General features: G+C 39.3%; 1 pseudogene; it reads left to right on the top strand.

The window, feature by feature from the left end:
• Positions 1-22,031: 22,031 nt before the first annotated feature.
• On the top strand, positions 22,032-23,334 carry LOC117702355 (E3 ubiquitin-protein ligase makorin-1-like; annotated as a pseudogene).
• The last annotated feature ends 371 nt before the right edge of the window (positions 23,335-23,705 follow it).

Raw genomic sequence — 23,705 nt, forward strand, 5'->3', positions numbered from 1 at the left:
TTCCTGCAGGGCAGTCAGGGCTTCCTTCCCCGCCACTCGTTGCTCTCATTGTGTGGGCTGGTCGCACACATGCTTGCACACACCTTGTCTCCATTTTGCGGTGGCCTCGCAGCATCTGCCCTGGAGCAGTGTAAAACAAACAGTCGAACTTCCCCCGCTTGCTTCTGCCACACTGAGTCGCGATTCCAGCTGACTGAACTGTGGTGGACATGTGGGACCCACAACTCCGCCCAACAGAGAACCCACGCACCAAGCTAATCATTCCCCACGTTTTAAAATACTTTTTATGAAGATTCTCAAAATACTGACCTATCCTATAGGCCCAGAAACTAAGATTTTTTAAAAGCTAGACAGTTTGTCCAACTAGGTCTCAGATTCTATATCCTCCACCCTGCTGAAGCCTTTGCGCTGAGTCTTTTAATCTTCAAATAGTGTTCAGGCATAGACTATACTGAGGAATAAGTGAGCACTGTACATAGGAGTGTTCTACAAAATGACAATTGTGTTTCCTTTGCAAATGTTATAACTGAATCAAAAGAATAAAAAATATTCTGATCTGGGCAAACAATGACAAACAAACATACAAACAACTTAACTCATGCATAGAAACTGAGTTTAAGCAGATTACAACCAACCTTTGCTCCACACTAAATGTCCTGTCTCTGGGATTTCTCTCAATGTCTCATTGACCACAAATGCCTCACCCACACTTTAAACATCCCAGGTTGCTCATGTTTCAGTAACTAAGGATTACTTTTCTTAATTGAAGATCCATCTTTCTGGGAAACTACATGGACTCCTTTTTATTTTTACATACCATCAGCTGCCAAGAGAGCTCTCAATTGCTCTGTCCCAAAGTTTAAAAATTCTATGGTTATACTTCATTGAGTTTTACACTTAATTCATCTAGTTCTAACATATTTGGAACTTGAACAAATTGAATTTCTTTCAAAGGGCATATATTAAAATAAAAGCACAGTGAGCAGAATCAATAGAGTCCTTTTTACTTAAGAAAATAGAGGGGAGAGATGCCACCCATGCTTGCATAGACAACAGCAGCCTATGTCATCTGGCAGAGTCTACCATGTCATCAGCAGCCAGGGCTCAATTTTACTGTTTTCTGCTGAAACAAGATGTACTGCCAGTTTCTGGTGTGAGGAGGAGACATGTTGTGGTTTGTATCACCACAGGCTCAAAGGGAGATGGCAATGCTAAAATTAGTATCTAGAATGTCTCTAAAAAAGCTACTATGTTGAAGGTTTTAGGCCCAGCCTGTGATATAACTGGGAATATTGTAATATTTTAGAGGCGGAGCCTAATTCAAAGAGGTTAGATAGCTGGGGGTATGCCCTAGAGGTGAATGTTGGAACACAGTCTATCCACTACCACCTCTCTCAGCCGCCACAAAGTAACCAACTTCCTCTGATGTGTTCCTGCACTATGATGTCTGTGATACAATTTATCCAATGCAGAAGTCTAAACAGCCCCAGGCTGGAACCATTAATCAAAATAGACTTTCTCTCCACATTACATTGTTTACTCTGGGTGTTTTGTCACAGTGCTACAAAGCTGACTAATACAAATGGCCTTTAACTTTGGTTCATTCTGAGAAATACAAGTATTTACTTTCTTGAGAGCATGTCCTGCCTTTTTTCCCTAAAGAAAGTCTGTAAATGGGAATCTACAATTCATTCGTGCCTTGCCACCCACCACTGCATGACATCAACTCGGTTCTCAGGCTTGACTGTTATCTACAGATGAGAAGCAGCAGACAAGGATTCCTTAGGCTTTCTTTCAGTTCTAAATATTGCTGATTTCCCAGCGCCACATGAAAAGATCCTTGGGCTGACTTCTTATTCTCTGGGGTACTGCTGCCTTGGGGGATTAAGAACAGGACTCCTCATACTACAAGGCTGAGCATTCCTCAGTGCCCAGCTGGACAGTGACAGATCCCAGAGCCATGAGAAATCCAGCTGACATTTCCCAGGGAGATAAGCAGGAGCCTTCCAAGCGCAGGACAGTCAGACACATTTTCACAACACTTCTAGAATGTTCCCAATTATACAGAAGATAAAGATATGAAAATCTTAAATTCCTACTTTACTGTATCACAATGAATCAGTTAAACAGAAAGGGAAGCAGTGCTTCAGCTCTGGGCAGACACTGCTGCCTCCATTACCCAATAGTTCCTGACATTTTTCTCTATGCTGCTGTCTGCAGAGACTGTAGCAATTGCCCTTTCAAAAGGTACTTTAGATGACAATTAGACCTTAGAAACAGTCTCTAGCTGCACAGAGTCTGGGTTTCCATTAAAATAAAATGCCATAAAATAAGATATTGTATATAATGTTTGAGTTTTTAAAATGAAAACTATTTTTCATTTCCTATAATTAATCATGTTCTACCAATAGCCTGGAACAAAAGGCCTACTAACCACTGCAATACAGATGAATGGGGAACATCTAGGCTTCCTTCTTTTTTTTCTCTCTCCCTCCCTCTCTCCTTCCTCCATTCCCCTCTTTCTTCCTTTCTTCCCCATTACTTTTTTCTATCCATCTATCTGCCTTCCTTCCTTTCTCTTCCTTCTTTCCTTTCTTCCTTTCTTTCCTTTTGAGATAGGGTCTCACTCTATGACCGAGACTGGCCTTAAACTAGTGAAGTCTTCCTGGTGCAGCTTCAAGTTCTGAGTTTACAGATGTATGCTACAACACATGGTTCAGAACTGCCCTCATTTATATGTTTATCAAAAGACAGCCTGACATTCTTAGTAGTCCACATTGAAATATTGTATATCTATGTACATGTGTGTTTCCACATGTTTTACTTTAAGAGCAAAAAGGCTCATGAGATATTAAATTAATCTTAAAGAAAATATATGAAAAATAAAGGTATTTACTGAAACTTAAATTCTGTAGAAAAAAATCATTGTAGGTAAATTCAAAACATAAAGTTTAATATTGTGTTGTTAAGTCTGGTTGCTGACTCATAATATGATTTCAGAGGACTGCCCACTGGAGAGTCACTGCATAGAGAAGGACTCAGCACAATATGACAAGAGAAGTATGTGACTCTTGAAGATGTTCCATCCTCATCCTAAACTTCAAACCTCACATGTCACCAGAGACCTCAGGAAGCACCAGGAGTGTATCAGCATGTCAGCAGCAAGAATTAAAGGCTACTTCTTAAGGCAAATGTCTGATGAGTGTCATCTCATGCTCTGTGAAAATCCTGTAGGGCATGGGTTTTTTTCTCACTTAAAAATGAGAAAACCGATTTTCAGAGTTGAGAAAATACTCTAAGTTCATCAGTAGGAAACATTGCTGTCAGGTGGCAAACCTAACATGTAGTTTCATAGTCTGGGATTTTATTTTCTCTGCTCTCTGCATGTTTCTGGTGCCTACTGTGTGGTGTCAGTTCCAGGGAATATTGACCCCAGGAACGCAAAGGACACAAAGTCTTGAAGGATATATGCCTTCAGGTTTGCTTTGATGTGAATGCAGAAGGTTTTTTTTTTTTTTTTTTTTAAGGTTGGCAGAATCTAACTTCAAGTAGCATGTCCAACTCAGGAGAACAATAGGTTTCCAATCCTGGGGTCAAAGATGACTATCAACCTGACATGCTCCTTAAGTAGCAAAAAACATCTGCTCCCCCAACAAACTGCACAAATATCTACCACATTTTCAGTGTGCTTGGGCTCTGGCCCATCTCTAAACTCAGTACTATGATAATACAGATGGATCTCATACTAAGGTCTGGAGCTGTGTTCCAACCAGTCAAGCTTGTCTCAAAGTGTGGAAAGTTCTGTATCTTTTAGGAACGTTGAAGGGCTCTACTGCAATGTACGGTTCAGAAGGAAAAGACGAGTAGGTATTCATTGCTCAAGAGATAATTACTCTTTGCTCTATAAAGGCCAGCTTTATAGGAATGTGAAGCAGGAGACATACTGTGCAATCTACATTTAAATATTTTAAGAATTGTTTGGAACATTCACTGTTAACAACCCCAAAGTACATTACATAATTTAATATTATTAAATAAATACAGTGTTTATGTATTAATGAAGCTGTGCTTGTTTAATTGAAGTACTATAGAGGTCAGCAAGCTACATACGTGCTGAAGTTGCAGAAAAATCCTTTTGAGCTACTGGTCTTCTGTCTACATTGAAGTATGGGAGAAGTGGGTTCCAATACGAGTAAAGAAATCCTACAGGAACAAAGTGTACACACTTGCCAGTGAGAGTGAGAGCAAGTAAGAAGGCAAAAAGCAACAGCTTTCTTCTTCCATGTCTTTATATGTAGGCTGCCACTTAGATACAGGGTGGGTTTCCTGACCTCACATAATCCAACCAAGAAAATCTTCCACAGGCCTGCTCATCTCCGTGAGTTTTAGTTGATTCCTGACGTAGTCAAGTTGATTGCAAAGATTAGCCATTATACTAGGTAAACAAGTTCTTCACAGTACCGCATTCTCTATCATAAATACTTGCCAATTTTATGAATACATATTTGTAAGTTAGGTATAACATAACATGATTATAAAACTCAATTACATGAGCACTTAATATTGATGACTTTGAAAGAAATGACATAGTTTTCCATTCTAAAGTCACTCAGAACTCTATTCTAGACAAGCATTCTACTGTGTACAATCACAGTCCTTAATATAGGTTAACTATATATGTAGAGCAGGTATTTAGGATAAACAATAAAAATTTTTTCTGATAAAGATAGATGGTGGGCAGTGGTGGCGCACGCCTTTGATCCCAGCACTTGGGAGGCAGAGGAAGGTAGATTTCTGAGTTCAAGGCCAGCCTGGTCTACAGAGTGAGTTCCAGGACAGCCAGGGCTATACAGAGAAACCCTGTCTCAAAAAAAGAAAAAGTAAGATAGAAAGACAAGATAATTTTTTTCTGAACAGATGGAGAATGTAATTTTAAAAGTGTGTGTGTTTGTGTGTGTGTGGTAGGGGAAGGGGTGAAAGCAGAAGGAGAAGCATGGGGGCAGGGAAGAGGAAAGGGGGACAAGAAAGGCAGTAGTAAGGCAAAGATGAGCAAAGTACATTGGTGTACATGGGTTAAAATATAATTAGGGGCTAGACAGATGGCTTAGCACTTAAGAACATTTGCTGCTCTCCTAGAAGAACTGAGTTCAATACCAAGTTCTCACATCAATCACTCAAAACCTTCTGTAACTCCAGCTCAGGGGTTTCTGAGAGAAAATAAAATAAAATAAAATAAAATATAGTGTTATGGTGATCTAAAGGGGTATAGTCAAGTGGAGAGGGGAACAGGAGGGCAGGATAAAAGGGCAGAATATAGGGTAATGCACTTAACTTTAAATACCCTTTGAAAGCCTATGAAACCTACAGTAGAAGCTCCCTAAGATATATACATATATGAAAGGAATTTAAATGAAATCACTATATAACGAGGTTACAATTCCACAACTAGACATATTATACCACCAAGAAAAACCTCCAATACCAAGAATGAGTTACATTTTGTTGAATCATTGGTCAAAGCAACACCAAAAACAACTCCCCGAATTCAAACATTACAATTTATTGTCAAGGCTATTAGTTGCTCTCCATAACCTGTTGGTAAACCCCTATTGCTGAGGACAACATTCAATATGTGACCAGACATGAAGAAGTTGAGCTACTGCTCAACTAGAAATTTCACCCTCACTGATTAGCATTTGTGTTATTGTAAGTTCCCCTGAATGACAGCATAAGAGAATGCAGTAGTTACACAAACATTATGAGAATAATCAACCACTTTCTGCTTGGATTTAAGGCTCAATCCATGAGATGTAACCCATACCTGTAACTGCTAAAGTGCCCAACAACTTGAAATTAAATTGGTAATTTTCCTAGGGGAAAACCAAATATTATTCTGCTAAGAGAACATAGCAATAAAATGATTCCTAATGACATACTGCCATGCTCAAAGATCAGAGCAGTGTTCAACCTTCATCTGAGAAGAATCTTCTTGCAGTAGATGTGAATTATCACAAAGACTCACAACTGGGTAATATGCAGAGAATGAAAGCCTTTGAAGCTCTTAATCCTAAACCAAATGTCTTCATTAAAGCCCACCACTCAAGACTCGGGGACTTATGCAGAAGAGGATATGAGAGGAATATAAAAACTAGAAGTAGTAGCTGATTTCAAGGAAACATTACACAAACACAAGACTAATGCACACATAAACTCATATATACTGAACAGCATGTCTAAGACCTGCATAGGCTCAAAGCAGGTGGGGTCCCAACACTGAGACCTGAAAATGTACATAGAGTTGCACCCCTAAAGAAGGAGTTATTTGAAACTAGAGATCATAAAAGGAGCTGAGAAGAATTTGGGAGAAGTTGGGGATAGAAAATTTTGATCAAAATATGTTGTATAAAAAAATTAACAAAAAAAGTTAAAAAAATAAACCTCACAATACTGTAACTAAACCCATTATATTGAATGATAACTAAAATAATTAATAAAAAGAGTGTTTCAGGTTGAAATTAGAAATGCAGAAGCATAGGCAACACAATATGTTCAGGGACATAATCTATTCTGTCCTAATGCTAACAGAAAGTTATGGCCTGTCAATACGTCGTTGACGTAGGCTTAAATGTATTAGCCAAAATCTCTATACGATACCTCAGATTTGTAATTCAAGTACATGGAAGACTGAAGCAGGAGGGTCAGCTACACATTGGAGAATAGCAGGGACTACAGAGGAAGATCCTGTCTCAAACAAATAAACAAAATTAGAGTCAGAATAAAAATATATATTAAAAAATAAGATCAAAATTAAAATGTTTTATTAAACATATATGAAAACTACACACTGGAAGAAAGGCAGCATGTTTAACAAATGGTGCTGGTCTCTAAAGTAGATGTCTGCATATAGAATACAAATAGATTGGTACTTATCACCCTGCACAAAACTCAATTCCAATTGGATCAAAGAGTCAACGTAAAACACACTGAGCATCATGAAAAAGACAGTGGGGGAATAGCCTTAAAATCACTGGCACAGAAGACTTCTTGAACAGAACAGTGGTAGCACAGGCACTAAAATCAGCAATTACTAAATAGGACCTCGTGAAACTGAGAGGTTTCTGTAAGGCAAGGACACCATTATTCAGGCAAAGTGGCAGCCTATACATTTTTAAAAGATTTTGACCAACTCCATATCCAACAGCAGACTAATATATAACTTAGTAGAATTAATATACATAAGATATAAATAACTCAAGAAATTAAATACCAAAAAGTAAATAATTGCATTTTAAAAATAAGGTACAAGTTTAAACAGAATTTTCAAAAGAAGAGAGTCAAATGGCTGAGACACTTAATGAAATGTTCATCCCGGGGCTATCCCAAAAGCTGTTGGCTGTATACGGGTATGTTCTTCTAGCTGGGCTGCCCTGTATGGCCTCAGTGAGAAAGGAAGCACCTAGTCTAGCAGAGACTTGAAGTGCCAGAGTGGGGGATGGGTGATAACCAGGGGGTATCCTGCTCAGAGGAGGAGGGAATAGAGAATGGGAGAAGAATTGTGGAAGAGGGTGACTGGGAGGAGGACAGTGAGTGGGTTGTAAACTTAATAAGTAAAAAATAAAATTTAATTTGAAAAAGAACAAAGAAATGTACATCATCCTTAGGCCCCAGGGAGGGAAATACAAATCAAAACTACTTTGAGATTCTATCTTATATCTAACAGAAGAGCTAAGATCAATAAGACAAGTGACAGCTCGTGCTGACAAGGGTATAAAGCAAGGAGAATGCTCTCCACTGCTGATTGGCGTGCAAACTTGTGCTACTATGTAAATCAGTGTGATGGTTCCTCTGAAAGCTAAGAATCAATTTACCTCAGGATCCAGCTATCCCACTCCTGGGCATATACCCAAAGGATACTTCATCCCATCACAAGGACACTTGCTCAGCCATGTTCATTGTACCAGAGCCTCTGCATATATATTATAACTTACTGTTTAATATTTGTACTGAACTCCTGAGTTTGTAAATGAGTGAGCTCTTTGGGCTCTTTTCTTTCTGTTGGTTTGTGTTGTCCAACTTCAATGTGGTTTTTGTTTTGTTTTTACCTTATTATATTTTTGTTAGGTTTTGTTAGGTTTATCTCATAGAAACCTGTTCTTTTTTTTAATGAGACACAGAAAGTTAGTGTATCTGGACGGGAGGGGAGGTAGAAAGAATTTGGAGGACTAGAAAGAGGACAAACTATAATCAGGATATATTGTTTGGGGCAATCTATTTTTAATAAAAAAAAATAATTCAACATGAACCAATACAGAAATTGGCTTTGTTGTTGTTTTGTTTGTTTGTTTTGTTCTGTTTGAGAGAAGTTCCCATGTATTAAAGATAGCCTTGAATTTCTTATCATCCTGTACCCATATCATAAAATGTGGCCTACCACATCCCATTTATGTGATGCTGAGAGTCAAACCCAAGAATCTGAAGGTAGTAAGACTGGTAAGCAAGCATTCTACTAACTGAGCCATATCTCTAGCCTCTTCAATGAAGCTTTTGACCTTCTTTTTTTAAGGGCATTATAGAACTCACTGAGTGTCTCAGAGAGACAGTATGTGCCAGTTTGGATTGTCCATATTTCATGTGCTTGGAAGTCACCATTGCTGTACACCACAAGATCACACAACACATTCTCAGAGGGGCAATTCTGAAATGGAAAGTGTGGAAATGCAACACAAGAAAGTCAACAAAATCACCCAGGATTTTAGAGTACTTTATTTTGTAGGTCATGGGAAACAATAGAAGGCAAATGTCTTTAAAAAATGAAATTGAAGAGGAAAACCTGGAATTGAGTTGTCATTTCTAGTTTTATAATCCAATGCTAGGTAGTTTATAGAAAGTATGTTTCATTTATTTTAGAGATATAAAATTTTGGAAGGTTACTAGCACCTCCTGGCATTTTGTAAGAGTCTTTTTGCTACTTCCCAACATAGTGGGAAGGACAAGATTCAGCTTGTTCTGGTCTCTCTTATTTTTTAGTTACTTTTATAGCCTTTACAACCAGGGTTTCTTCTTCTTTCTCCTCATCTTCTTCCTCTGACTTGTTATTTCAGCCAAGATTATATCAGTAAATCACTTTTCTTATAAAGCAACTAATCTGATAATAGGAGTCTTATGCTCCCGACTCCATCTAATCCTACTAATTTTCCAAATAGCAACCCTTTTAAAATTCACTTTACATCCCCGTGCTGCCCCCTCCTTGTCACACCTTCCCACAAACCTTTCCCTCCTTCTCACCTTCTCCTCTAAGTGGGTGCCCCCACCCCAGATATGTCCCAACCCTGGCACATCAATCTCTATAGCACGAAGCTCATCCTCTCCCACTGAGGCCAGACAAGGCAGCCCAGACAGAAGAATATATCCCATGGGTAGGCAACAACTTATAGGATAGCTCCAGTTATTCAGGACCCATATGAAGATCAAGCTGCTATATATGTGCGGGGAGGTCTACCTTCAGCCTGTATATACTCTTCGGTTGGTGGTTAAGTCTGTGAGAGCCCCAAAGGTCCAAGTTAGTTGGAGGTTAAGTTGGTGGTTAAGTTGGAGGTTAGTTGGTGGTTAAGTCTGTGAGAGCCCCAAAGGTCCAGGCAGCCACACCCCTATCTAGACAGTGACACAAAACTCATTAAGAAGCTTCTAGCTTAACAGATGATCATTCAATAGACAACTGTAAGCTAGCTCCAGGACTTTTATGAAAGAAAAGATCTCCATAACAAGCAGTTGCCCTACAGCTTGGGACTTTTCCAACATTAAGATACATTTAATAGTGTAAGCAGAACACATTACGCTCTGTAACACTCAGGTCCCTGCATGTCACTGTAATGATCACAAGGAACCAATATTCAGTCACTTTCAGAAGAATGGCCAAACTATAGAAAAAAAGTCACTCAAATTAGAATTTGATACAACTCTGATCCACAGCATAAAAACAGGCTTTTAGACTGAAGGACTCTTGGGAAATTTCACAGTAGAGATTGAATGACATTCTTCTTAATTTTTTTACATGATAACCAAAATATAAGAAAAACAATAAACACCTGGTGTTGAGAAGTCAATGCACCTGTGTGTACCTGATGAAATGCTAGTCAAAATTGCTTGAGCACAGAAATAAGGTGTCATATGATCACTAGGCAAATATGCATAATGAACATTGAAATTGGAAAGGAACAGAGTGAGCCCTTTTCCAACACTGGTGGCCATAGATCTTACTAAAATATGATGTTGGGGAACAAGAGGCAAAGCATAGTTAGTACCTCATTATAAAAAGCAACTGTCTCGTAGATTAGCAGTTGTACATAAAAGAGCACCTGGGCCTTAGCTTCTCCAAGACATTTCCAAGGAACTCATCATAGATTTGAATAAAAAAGCCTAATTACTCCATTAAAATGGACAGAGGGAAGAGGTTGTATTGATGGAATTTTCAGAAACTTGTCAACTCAGGAAAGATTAATGTCCTAGACTAGAAAGAACCATTCACTCATATTCACCATACAGAGTTCCACAGCAATGAAAGGTGTTCATTCTTTACTAAACCAGGGATTGTTGTCAGTTGTTCCTTTGTACAAATATGGTACTGTGACCCCACAAGTGTTGGCCTCATGGAACCAGCCAGCCAACCAGCCAGCTCAAGCTTTCTTCTAGTTCTCATTTAACTTAGAGAAACACTTACCTGTTTTTGACTTTATGAAAGCTAACATAGTAATAGAAGTTTTTCCCTAAACCCTATTTCATGAATTCCAAATAAATGTCAACTTTTCTCTTTTTAAATGTCAACTTTCAAAGGCTGAAACATCAATATTATTTTAAGTATTAAAAATAAATTTCTAATGTTATTCAGCAGTTCAGTCATTTATTCCTTTATCAAAAATATTCTGAGGTGACACATTAAATTAGATATCTATCAAAACATTAAATATTTCAAGGAAGGAGTAAAGAAAAACACTAACTTTAAGCAAATAAATAGCTCTAAATATTCTAGTTAACAAAGTTGCTTATTCTGGGTTGATTCTGACACTGCTATAGAGGCATAGAGGAACTAAGCAATTAAGTTAGTCTACACTAGGGCTGGATACTTTCTGTTCAATAAGGAGCTTACAGGTGTAAAAAGAGAAAAGACTGTAAAGGTCTTTTCCCATGTGTTTATGGGAAAAAAGAAAATTATTTATGTATTATAAACATACCTGTTACACACATAGTTTTTCTTGCTCTGTTGGCTGAACACACAGAAATAAGAAAGAACCAATAATAGTATGCACCTACAGAATTCTCTGTGGAAAGGAATACAGAATTTTTGAAGAAACAAAGATTCTAGTCCTACAATAAAAGATACACCAGATGATGCTGGTATCGTCCATGTATTAGCAACATTGTTGGAAAGTTGAACATGACAATATAGTAAAACTGGATCATAATTCAAAATGAAAAATTAATACACATGAATTTGCATTAACAGAGCAACATGAAATTGGTAAATAACAAGGATCTAAAGCATTTTGTATAGGAACCATCAAGTGGGGACTTCATCCTAATGGAAATGAAATACAGCTTCCCTTCAGTATGGGAAGTGTTTACACAGTGTCTGTCAAAAGAAGGAGAAATGGTAGGAAGTCCGTTCTCAGTGGTGATGCCTTGGGAGCAGCATCCTAACCAGGCAAACAAATTCACATCAGCAATGAAAGGGTAGTGTCTGTACATAAAAACTGCTCTAAAATTAGAAGTTTGTTTAATACCTAAAATGAAAGTACAGAGGGTGTTCCCGGGGTGACTATCCACAGTCTTCTGTGTTTTCCCCACTGGTGTGCCCCCCATGGGTAGTTTTAATCCCCAGACTACAGAGAATAGCATCAGAAAACCCAAGGCAAAACAAATACATGAATGGAGAAAAGAGATTTCTAGAAAAGAGGGGGTTGGATAAAAGATGAAGAGATGAGAAAGGGTTGGGGTGAGAACAAGCAGAATGAATCACATACACACAAATAAATTAATTGTTAAAGAACAGATGTAATTGCATCCCAATCTGTTTAAAAATAAATGAAATGAGAAAAAAAAGGTGATTTTAAACCATCTTTCTTGACACAGTTGATACTTTGAGTACAGTTTAGTGGGCTGACACATTCCCATTCCAAATCTCTCTCTCTCTCTCTCTCTCTCTCTCTCTCTCTCTCTCTCTCTCTCTCTCTCTCTCACACACACACACACACACACACACACACACACACACACACACACACACATTCAAGGAAGAGAGATCTCTAAAAGGTGAAGGACCATGGTATGTACTGGAGTACATGAGTTAGAACTCTGGTGATACCATGGGAGAGCTTTATGCACCAGTTGTTTTGTTTATCCAACATAAAAAACTACATGGCTGTGGGTCTTGAAAAGACACAGAGTCAAAAATTTCATTTCCCTGGGGAGGAAAATTTTAATGTGCATTGATTTCATAATACTCATAATTCTTTCTCACTTTTCACCGGAAGAATTCTATTCCCTTTGCCTGAGAGCAAAGCCTACTGGTCTTTTTGGAATGATCTGAAAGAAGCAAAAGTGATAATAGAGGAGAGGCTATAAAGGAACTAAAGCTTTTGTGACCTTCCTTTTTTTCCTTTGGTACAGTCTTCTGGGGGAAAGTTAATGCCTTGTCTAGAAGTTACTCAAGTACATGGAGAAAAGCACATCCTCCAGACACATGGAAGAACTTCCTTAGGAATAGTTGCAGCCTCAGAGTTGCCTTCAACGACAAAAAGACTCATTACAACAAAATTGACATTTTTTTCTGTGCCCTTGACCATGTTGTGTGTGGCTCTATCAATTAGACACATCTTCAGATCTTATTATCTATGTAAAGGGTCTTTACATAAATACCAATCTTGCTCTATACCTCAAGCAAACCTTGAACCTCCTCCTGTCTCTGCCTCCTGAGAGGCTTAGATCACAAGTCTGCATCACTAGTCCTGGACCAGCTTGCATCTTAACTTCAAACTAATGAGATACTCCAAATCCCAACCACATAGATAAGTCATTTCTGAGTTTCATACCCTAAGAAATTATAATATATCATGTATTATATATGTATGCATTATGCACATATACACAACATATAATATACATATAATATACATATAACATGCAACATATTATACATATATGTAAAACACATACATGTAGTTATAGTATAGTTATTAATTTCATGTATTTATCATTACTATATTAATATGTATCATGCATGTATAATGCTTATATGTAATATATAATATATGCTATAAAATATATATTACTGTTTGAAACACTATTTCTGGAGATGACTTATTAAGTAGAAAAAGATAATTGACATATCATGCTCTATATAGATGATATGGGAACACTGAAGAGAGTGGAACAAGTGCTGTTTCTGTGCATAACCATTTTCCAGCCACACAGAAATCTGAAAGCAATGCTTTGCTCTCTAAAGATAGTGGGATGAAAGATTTAGTTAAAGAAAATTGATTAAAACATGGCTTTGGAGGAAAACTAGAGCTTACATGACTCAGAGTGAATTGGCATTTATAAAGTATACATATCTGGATTCTATCAAAGCTTTTAACAAATGTTTTAAAAATATAGTCTCATAAGAAAGCAGATGAAACACTGAATGGTTGACAGCTGAAGAGCAATACAAAAAGGCCACCGAAGCGGGAGGCTGGGGCTCTCCACCAGCAGGCTTCTGAGTGTTCAATACTAATACTTCAGGCAGAGATTCTAACTGTAATCATCAGAGCTACACCACACTTTATTTGACAGAATTGGTATTAAATGATCCAAAGAGATAAGAGGAATAGAAAGAAGTAAGATATGTGTCGAGGAAGTGAATGAAATCTCTTTACTGTGGTTTTAAAAAGCAACTATACAAATATAAATGTGAGAAATCATTCAGTTTGCCAGAGTTCATATGGAAAAACTGACTTAATGTGAGCCAACACCAGGACAGGGATTTTCTTTTGGCTAATAAAAACTGTAAAAGAAATAATAGAAAGTAGGAAGGGGGTGAAAACTCACTAACCTATGCAGAGATTCAGTGCCAGGAACTGTGGCTTCCATCCAGGTCATTGTTCAGAGCCCCCAAGAAGTTGGGTGTTCAGTGAAAGTAGACCAGAACATGGGAGTCTCAGCCTTGTGAGAGGACCATGAAGTAGAGTCAGAGGATGTTACAGATGAGGATGAAGAGAAAAAGGAGGAAGATCCATGTAGGTTCAATAAGGAATCTGTAGTTGAACTAGAAGATTAGGTGAACATTAGAGTGATGAATTTGCTCAAATGGGGAGCTACCCAAGAGTAAAGAGCTAATATGAAGGGTAAGAACATAGAGTAGAACCCATAAGGCAGATTTTGAAGACTCCAGCCAGCTTAATGGTACGATAGCTATTGAAAGCCTGGTTGATTTTAACTTAAAGTAGATTCCCTTTGTTGATAATAGTACACAGTTGTCAGCTGCGTAGAATTATATGTAATGTCACATGAAAATACCATCTTAGATTTACTGTGTTCTTAGTGTGAGTGTGAGAATACACTATCACACAAGTCGGAAGCTAGGCAATAATTCTAGAAAAGTGCATCAATATTCAAAGGATTTAGAAAGACCAGTTATGTTAATCAGTCTCCCAGGGCGGTAAAATACTTGCAATGATAAATCGATTAAAAACAAAAATTTGGGGGCTGCTGAGATGGCTCAGTGGTTAAGAGTATTGACTACTCTTCCAGAGGTCCTGAGTTCAATTCCCAGCAACCATATGCTGGCTCACAACCATCTGTAATGGGATCCAATGCTCTCTTCTGGTGTGTCTGAAGACAGTGACTATATATATATATATATATATATATATATTTTGTTTCAGTTCACAATTTGGACTGCTCTGGTCCAAGTTGACTGCTCTGGTCCAAGAATGTGTGATGGAGCATAAGAGCTTGTCCCTGAAACATAAAAATCAAAATGGAGAGAGAGTGAACTCTGGGACTCACAATCTCTGTCAAAGGCACTTCTTCAATGGCCAAAATTGTAACTGAGATTCCATCCCTTTAAGGGTCCACCAACTCTATAATAAAACCTTTAGTACAATATGCGCTTCTGTGGGTCAGTCAGTATCCAAACTATAACATCCATGTTTTCAATCTTGTACATTAGTCATCTGGGAGTATAAAATTTCTCCTACATTCCAGTAAAACATGGTAGGCCATACCTTTAATGCCAGAACTCAGAATGCTGAAAAGGAAAAATGATGATCTGGAAGCCACATAGTGAAATCCTATCTTTCCACACACAGAAAGAATAAGAGAGACAGAGAGAGGGAAGTAGAGTGGGGAGGAGGGAGAGACATAACCATAAACAGAAACAGAGACAAATATAGACAGAGAAGAAAAAGTATTTTGTTATCTTAGTACATATAACCCAAACCTCACAACAAGGTAAGCCTTGAAACCACATAGCATGGGATGGGTTTAGGCATTGGATTAGAGCCGGGACCTACATAATTTCAGAATGCAGACAAGTGGCTAAACACTAGTCCATGTGCTTTACAGGGTTCATTTTAGTTCTGTGACTATGTAATTCTCTACCTAGATACATTTAACAATAACATAGTAGCTATTTCATGAATCCATCCATCATGGATTGCTCTTGTCTAAACGGCGTCTTTAAAAGATTCCATTGCACATCCTAATATGCCAACTAGTCTCTGTTTATTAGTCTCAAGTTCAAAATATCTGGTCTGAGCACTGTGCTCTCTACTGTAAACTTGAAATAGTACCTCTGCTTAAGATAAAGATGAGGAATAAATTAGAAAATTCATAAAAGGTGCTTTGCATACTGGTCACACAGAAGGACCCAAGTAAGTGAAATCTTCTATTATTTATGCAGAAACCAAACTTTTGTGCCTGTGTAAACTACCTGTTTCAATGTTGTCTAGGCAATTACAAACCACAGAGAACTGTGCTACATACCAAGTTTCATTCTAAGCAAAAATATTAAGAATATTCAAACTTGTTAGCTTAGCTCCCAAACTCAAGACATTTGGTCCTTTAGAAAGAATTCTATGGAAGTTCTGTGACATGTTCTGTAATTTTAAAAGTTCAATTTTTACAAAATAATTAAGATGGGACTTTTTATATTCTTTAAAATGCTAAAGCATACCAGAAAATTAGCATAGACAGTCTCAATTCTAAGAAAGTCACACATCGAATAAAGAGATAGTAAAAGAGTTAGGCTAAATAATAATTTAAAAGAACAATACCAAAATGGTCATTCGCCTGTGCTCCAGTTGGTCCAATAATCAATCACTTTCTTTGTATTTTCAACAGACTCTATGATACTTTTCCTGGTCCTCACCCATAAATGTTCAATGCACTTTGGCTACTGGTCTCATCTCATTGTGGTCTGCCCTTTCTCTAGAGTTCTTGCTTCTCTTTCCTTTCTTCATTGCTCATCACTGTTCTTTGTTCAACACACACACCACACACACACACACACACACACACACACACACACAGCTTGTCTTGGGGCTTCCATTCCTGTGATAAAACACCAAGTTTTCTTTACTTCATCTCATATGTCAGGAGCATAAGCCATCATGAAGGTAAATAAAAGCAGGATCTCAAGGCAGAAACCTGGAAGCAGGAACAAATGTAAAAGTCAGGGAGGATCGTTGCTTACTGGCTTGCTCTCCACAGCTTGATCAAGCTGCCTTCTTATCGTGGTTCCCAATCTTCCTACTACTCGAACCATTTAATACAGTTCCCCATATTGTGGTGACACCCAACAATAAAATTATTTTTGTTGTTACTTCATAACTGTAATTTTGCTACTGTATTAAATCATAAATATCCAATATGCTGGTATCTGATGTGTGACCTCAAACAGGTTGTGACCCAGATTGATTACTACTGCTCTAGAGCATTGTGATGGGCAACCATGGCTGTCAAATTGATTACAACTGAATCAACTAAAGCCCAAGCATCGTGGAAGCCTGTGAAATATTTTTATTTGATGGATCACTTGAGGTAGGAAGATCCAGCCTCAATCTGAGCCACACCTTCTGGAATGTAGAAGAATATGGAACGATGAAAGACAAAAGCTTCTGCTTCTGCTTTTATTCTGCTTGCCCACATTCTCAGTGGTATATGCATAAATACTGCTGCTGAGGCATTCCTTCTCTGGTATTAGGACCTACTTCTCTGGGATTCCAATATAGGCTGAAGGAATGCATGTCTCTAGGAATTCTCTGGAACTCCCGCACCAGATTGGGACTATTGAAACATTTATTGCTGTGGACTTAACTATGGGATTCTTGGCTTTTTCATCAGGAGACACCATTATCAGACTACCTGGATGACAACCTCTCTAATAAACCTCTTTTATCCCTGTCTTAAATTTCTATTTCTGTGAAGAGACACTACAACTAAGGAAACCTATGGGGGGGGGGGGGGCTTACATTTTCAGAGGGTGAAACCGTGACTATCATGGCAAGGGCTATGGCAGCAGGCAGGCATGACATTTAACAAGTAGCTGAATGCTTACATCCTGATCCACAAACATGAGGCAGAGAACTGGGAACAGAACGTGCTTTTCACACCTCAAAGCCCACTCCTAGTGATGCACCTCCTCCAACAAGACCATACTGCCTAATCCTTTCCAAAGAGTTCTACTACTAGAAACCAAATATTTAAATATATGAGCATAAACCCCCAGAGAGAAGTCATTCTCATTCAAACTACTATAATCCCCCTTAGTACAAACATAAAATATGTGTCTTGGCATTTGCCAGGGAATGGAAGATTTGGAACTCTGAATCAAATCCATGCCAGCTATTCTGAGCATAAAGAAATACAGAAAGCTGCAGCTATTCCAAGCAAATAGAAATACAGAAGTGGATCCTGGACTCTAGGAAGGTAATGGAGAGATAACACATTATAAGAAAGCATGGGTTCCTGTCCTGATAATGATGGTGGTGGTGGTGTGTATGTGTGTGTGATGCATTTGTATATGTCTATGGGTTTGCATGTTTATGCATATATGTGCATGAGGGTACATATATATGTATGGTTGTGTGTGCCTGTGAAGGCCAAAGGTTGATGATAGGTTACTTCCTAAGGTGCTGTCCATCCTACTTTTTGAGATGGCATCTATCACTGACAATGTAGCTCATTGTTTGCCTAGGCAGTCTGTCCTGTGAGCCTGGAAGTCTCTTGTCTCTGCTCCTCCTCCACTCCCCAGTGATGATTGTAGTACACAGCTTTTATGTTTCTACTGGGAGACTGAACTCAAATGTTCATGCTTGGATGCCAAAATCTTGCCCAACAGAACCCTCTCTCCACTTTGCTGGCCATACTTTCTAAAAGCCACTCTGTCAGCTATCTGAGGACTTTACTGTGAAGGCTTGAGAGACAAGAAAAATACTCCAGGTCCTCCTGTTGACAGTCTGGCTTAAACAGGATGAGCAGAGAGGATGCTGTGGGCATTTGGAGGAAGAGGAAATGAAACTTATTGACAGACTATGTGTGTGAGAGTCAGGCTTGTAGTGCGGAAGGAAGCTTGCAAGTACCATTGTTTCCACTCAGCTTCATGGAGAGGGTAATGGTCTCATTTCCTGAGATGAGAATTCTCAGACAGAGGGAGGGAACAGTTATAAAGCTTATGCTACATCCATAGTAACTTTGGTGTTTTTTAGGAAATCCTCCAGGAGCATGAAAAGAGGCTGGTGTATGTGTGAGGTAACTGTTCTAAGCACAGGCTCTAAGCAAAAGAAGGAAACTAAGATTTGGACAGTGTCAGCTTGTACATGGAATTTACAACTAAGCCACAGGTGAGGGTCTTCCAGATGGAAACTTCAAGTGCATGTGCAGGGTCAAGCTCAGGGTGGCAGCAAGGAATGTGGCAATCCCAGGATGAGGATGTAAGGGAATGCTGCAGAGAGCCTCCAGTGTAGGACCACTAGGCTGGGTATGTGAGCCGAGCCAGACCTGGAAAATCACACTATTCTGTCACAGCTTTTAAAATCTAGCCAATCATTTACCCACATGGAGATAAGCCTGTTTTGACAGGTTTTTACAGAATGCATCTACTTTGACAACTCACCAAGCTGCACTCCTTTCTATCTAAATTGCAAGCTTGTGTTCCTAACTGTTATGGGCATTTCATGGATAGTAGCAAGTTGTCCATCTTTTTGTATATCCAGGCCCTTTTCCAAGGATGGGATAATATCTCACAGGTCCTCCCATGAATGCAATTTAAATCTCCCAGGTATATCTTGTTCTCTGAACCACATGACTCACATTGTGTTTCCTGGTGAGAGAAAATTATACCATATCCACTCATTTAACTTTTACCTTTAATGAGCTTCACATTCACATAGATTAAAGCTGTTTGAAGAATGAATTTGCCTGGGCTGTTAGCTGCTATATGCAATATATCCTACTTTTCAACTGGATGTCCTGTGTATCCTTGGGTGGAGTCCAAGATGACTCTGAACCCATGAAGACACACATAGCATTGTGACCTGGTTACTCACAATTGAACTATCAGAGATATTTGACTTTTTTAAAAAGGAAAAAAATTATCCCCAGTCAGATTAGGATCCTCCTGAGTCAGTGCGCAGAAGCTCTAAAGCCAAAACAACAGACCCATAGCAAGTTTAGAAACAAGTCAAAGACATGTTTCTATCCAAGCCCATCTCTCTCAATGCTGTAAAAATCTGTGTAGTTTTCATCCAGGCCCCTTGCTCCTCAGCTGATGTCCCAGGCAATAGAGAAGATTCACATGAAAATAGCTCTGAGAAAGTTTGTCCAGACTAGCCCTGTCCAGAGAAGACTTCAAACCTCGGGTTGCTACATCCCTGGCCTTGAGGAGGGCTGAGCATCTGTAACCGAAACCTATTTAGAAGTGTTCAGCCTTTTTGTTTTTTTTTTCACCAACTTTGATGTAATGTTTGCCATCTGTTATGTTCTGAAGTGTTTGTGAATATATATCTGTTTCATGTTAGGTACCAGCTATCCTATAGAAACTGCCCTTCTAATAGAGCAGATAATAAAAGAGATAAGAAAATACACAAAGTATGTTCACTGATAAGCATCAAGGAGAAAATAAAACAAAATAGTATTGATGATAAATAGGATTGTGAACATTTTTATTGCACATACTACATGCCAGATACTTTCCTAATATTCTTCATAAATTTGCATTTTAAACTCTCCATATGACAGTATAAGTCTCACATTATTATAATATCTATTAAAATATAAAACAGGTGAAACACCTAGGTAAGTCCCCTTGTCCAAGGCTGTTGAGCCCCAAAAGGAGAGCTCAGACTTCAAAGGCGAAAGAAGGCAAGGCACAGGGCTTCCTCTAGTACAGCCATATTGCTTTCCACGTGTAGAATACATTGTTACAGGCTCATGCAGTAGAGTAACAGACTGCAGTTATTTCTCTAAACCTTAGAATTAGCTGGAATTTTAGTGTTCGCTGATTCTCTCTTAGGAGCCAGGGTTTCATATGTAATATACCCCTTCCTGCCTATCTCCCATTGTCACAGTCTGAACTTAAACTGAGATTTCAAAATATGGAGAGTAACCTGAATTCTACTTTCGTTAGATTTGAAGAATCAGACATATGAAATTATTTGAGGGGAAAGAATTTAGAAGGATGGTGGGATGAAAAGGATATAGCTTTGTTCAGATTCTGCAGAACAATGGATATTAAAAATTTTAAAAATCTATCTACATAATATCTTTACCAATGTCCTCTCTGAAACCTTTGAGTCTTACAAAATGATGTTTGATTGAGAGATAATTATAGTGACAATGCCAATTCCACATTTCATATTTGTGTATTTGCCTAAGTATTGTTAAAGCCCCACAGGGATGGAATATGAAAAGAATAGAATGGCAGTCAAGACATGGCAGGGGGGAGAGGTAGTCCTGGAGGAGAGCCAGGCAATGTGGAAGTAATTGAGAGTCACCACCACTATTTCCATATCTCTTTGGATGCTTGACGGCTGAGGCGTGTGCCAGACATTCCTACTCACTATGTTCTGGAGTCACAGCATTGTTACAGAACAGGGTGAACCTACTGCTTTTACTGCAAGTTAGTCTTTCTCAAGATGTAAAGTTAGTGAGTTCCCCTCCTCCTGTGTGATGCAGAGGCTCTGCTGGTTGGACCTGGGTTGCACTGCTCTCCTGGTCAGCTGTCTACCTCATCTACTTCCAAGACAAAAACTGTTTTTCCTAAAGTCATCAGTATAGGTTATAATGACCATTTATATCCAAAATGAGAAAATAAACTTCAAGCGGTGTGGAAAATCAACGATGTATTATAAGTTTTTAAGTCTTCATATAAACAGTAAGACCTTCTTCTCTGTAAAAACTGGCTGTCTCTGGCTAGTGCTCTTTTCTGTGGGATCACTGTACTCTGTGTTAAGTAGACAACAGGTGGATATCACCATCTACAGACATCTCCCATAGTATGCACACTCTAATATGGGAAATTCACTGTTAATGCAGGAACATAACTACAGTCTTTAGTGATGTATGTTTTACATTGATCCCACAAGACCTTTCTTCACCTCACCCATTAAGCTTCTGTGCCACATTAGCTTAGAGGACATTGACACACAATACCCAGTCACGACACAGCAAAGTAATAATAATGCCTGTGTAACAGTGAAAAGCAGGACTCAAAAGACTGCCTTGGAGGGGAAGTTGAAGCTTCCTAGGAGTTCATAAAATGAAACCTTCCATCAGGACAGCAGCAATTCCCTCCTGGTCCAGCGAAGGCCTATCAGCTACATAGACATTTCCCTCAGTCCATACTCAAGGCCTCACCTTTTCCTGTACATGATACTCCAGGTTCCCAGTCTGATCTCCGAGTACCTTAGAGCTGAACTCAAGTCCAAAACTTTTTCATTCCTAGAAAGGAAGGGGTAAGAGAAAGAGATATAAAAAGCTGCAATCGATAAACAGTAATGGTGGAGGTTGCAGCTCCCTTAACAGCCACAACATCCGGAGCAGAAGCAGCAGCAGCAGCGAGCTGTGGCAGTAACCTCCCTCACCTCTATCCCCACAGTTGCTGCTCTATCTCCAGGAGTGGGAGGAGGGGGCGGCACCAGCGATGGCAGTGGTGGTGGCTAGACAATACAGGTCACCTGCAGATATTTTATGCATGAGGTTTGTAAGGAAGGAGATAACTGTCGATACTTTCATGACAGTCTATAATATATGTGCAAATATTTTCAAAGAGGGTACTCTGTTTACAGAGACTGCTGCAGATAAGAACACAGCAAGCCACTGAGACAGGAAAAAGTGACTGCCACAGATCTGAGTGCAAAACCATCCCTTGTTTCTTCCTCAAGTCTTTCTTCTTGCTAAAATGAATCCAGGCAGAGCTAAGTCATGAAACCCAAACTTTCGAACTGTAGGAGCAGGTTCAGAAGAGGCCATACTACCACTTCCTGCACTGAAGTACCCCTGCAGGGCTCAGTGACAAAGGAATAGTCAGAGAAGGAGCCAACTAAGATGGAGACAAGAAGCAGCTTTGGCCCTATGCTGCAATGGGAAAGTGTCACTATGGGGAAAACTGTGTGTATCTCCACAGAGACTCCTGTGACATGTGTGGCATGCAGGTCCTACACCCAATGGATGCTGCCCAGAGGTCACAGCACATAAAATCTTGCATTGAGGCCCATGAGAAGGACATGGAGCTCTCTTTTGCTGTTCAGCACAGCAGGGACATGGTGTGTGGGATCTGCAAGGAGGTGGTATATGAGAAAGCCAACCCCTGTGAGCATCACTTTGGGATCCTCTCCAACTGCAACCACACCAACTGTCTCAAGTGCATTCGCAAGTAGAGAAGGGCTAAACAATTTGAGAACAAGATCATAAAGTCCTGCCCCAAATGCCAGACCACTTGTAACTTTCATTCCAAGTGAGTACTGGGTGGAGGAGAAAGAAGAGAAGCAGAAACTCATTCAGAAATACAAGGAGGCCATGAGCAACAAGGCGTGCAGGTATTTTGATGAAGAACATGGGAGTCGCCCGTTTGGAGGAAACTTATTACAAGCATGCATTCCCTGATGGCTCTAGAGAGGAGCCACAGAGACAGAAAGTGATACCCAAACAGACACCAGGCCCAACGAAGGAGCCACTTCTCAGAGCTCATTGTGGAGAGAGAAAACAACCCCTTTGACAATGATGAAGAGGAGGTTGTCATCTTTGAGCTGGGCGAGATGTTGCTTATGCTTTTGGCTGCAGGTAGGGACGAGGAGCTGACAGACTCTGAGGACGAGTGGGACTTGTTTCATGATGAGCTTTGCATGGCGCAGGAACTGGTCGAAGGAGCCTCGGACATTAGCTGTCCCCTGTGCTGTGTGGCAGTGTGTGTGGCTCTCCTCGCAAACTCCAGGTGCTGTGATCTCTACCCAGGGCCTGTTCCTCTACCCTCACCTTTCCCCCAAGAGTGTGTTGTTTTCTCTGTTTCAAAAGTTACAAAAATAAATCTTGAAGTTAGTGTTTTTGTAACACGAAAACAATTAAAATAAATAAATAAAAAGCTGCAATCTAACGTCAGTGGCTATGGGCATCATAACTTGAATGACAGTCCTGACCAACAGAAATGATAATCTACACCGAATCCTTGCACT

Source organism: Arvicanthis niloticus, unplaced genomic scaffold (assembly GCF_011762505.2).
Source record: "Arvicanthis niloticus isolate mArvNil1 unplaced genomic scaffold, mArvNil1.pat.X pat_scaffold_733_arrow_ctg1, whole genome shotgun sequence".
Taxonomy (NCBI): Eukaryota; Metazoa; Chordata; class Mammalia; order Rodentia; family Muridae; genus Arvicanthis; species Arvicanthis niloticus.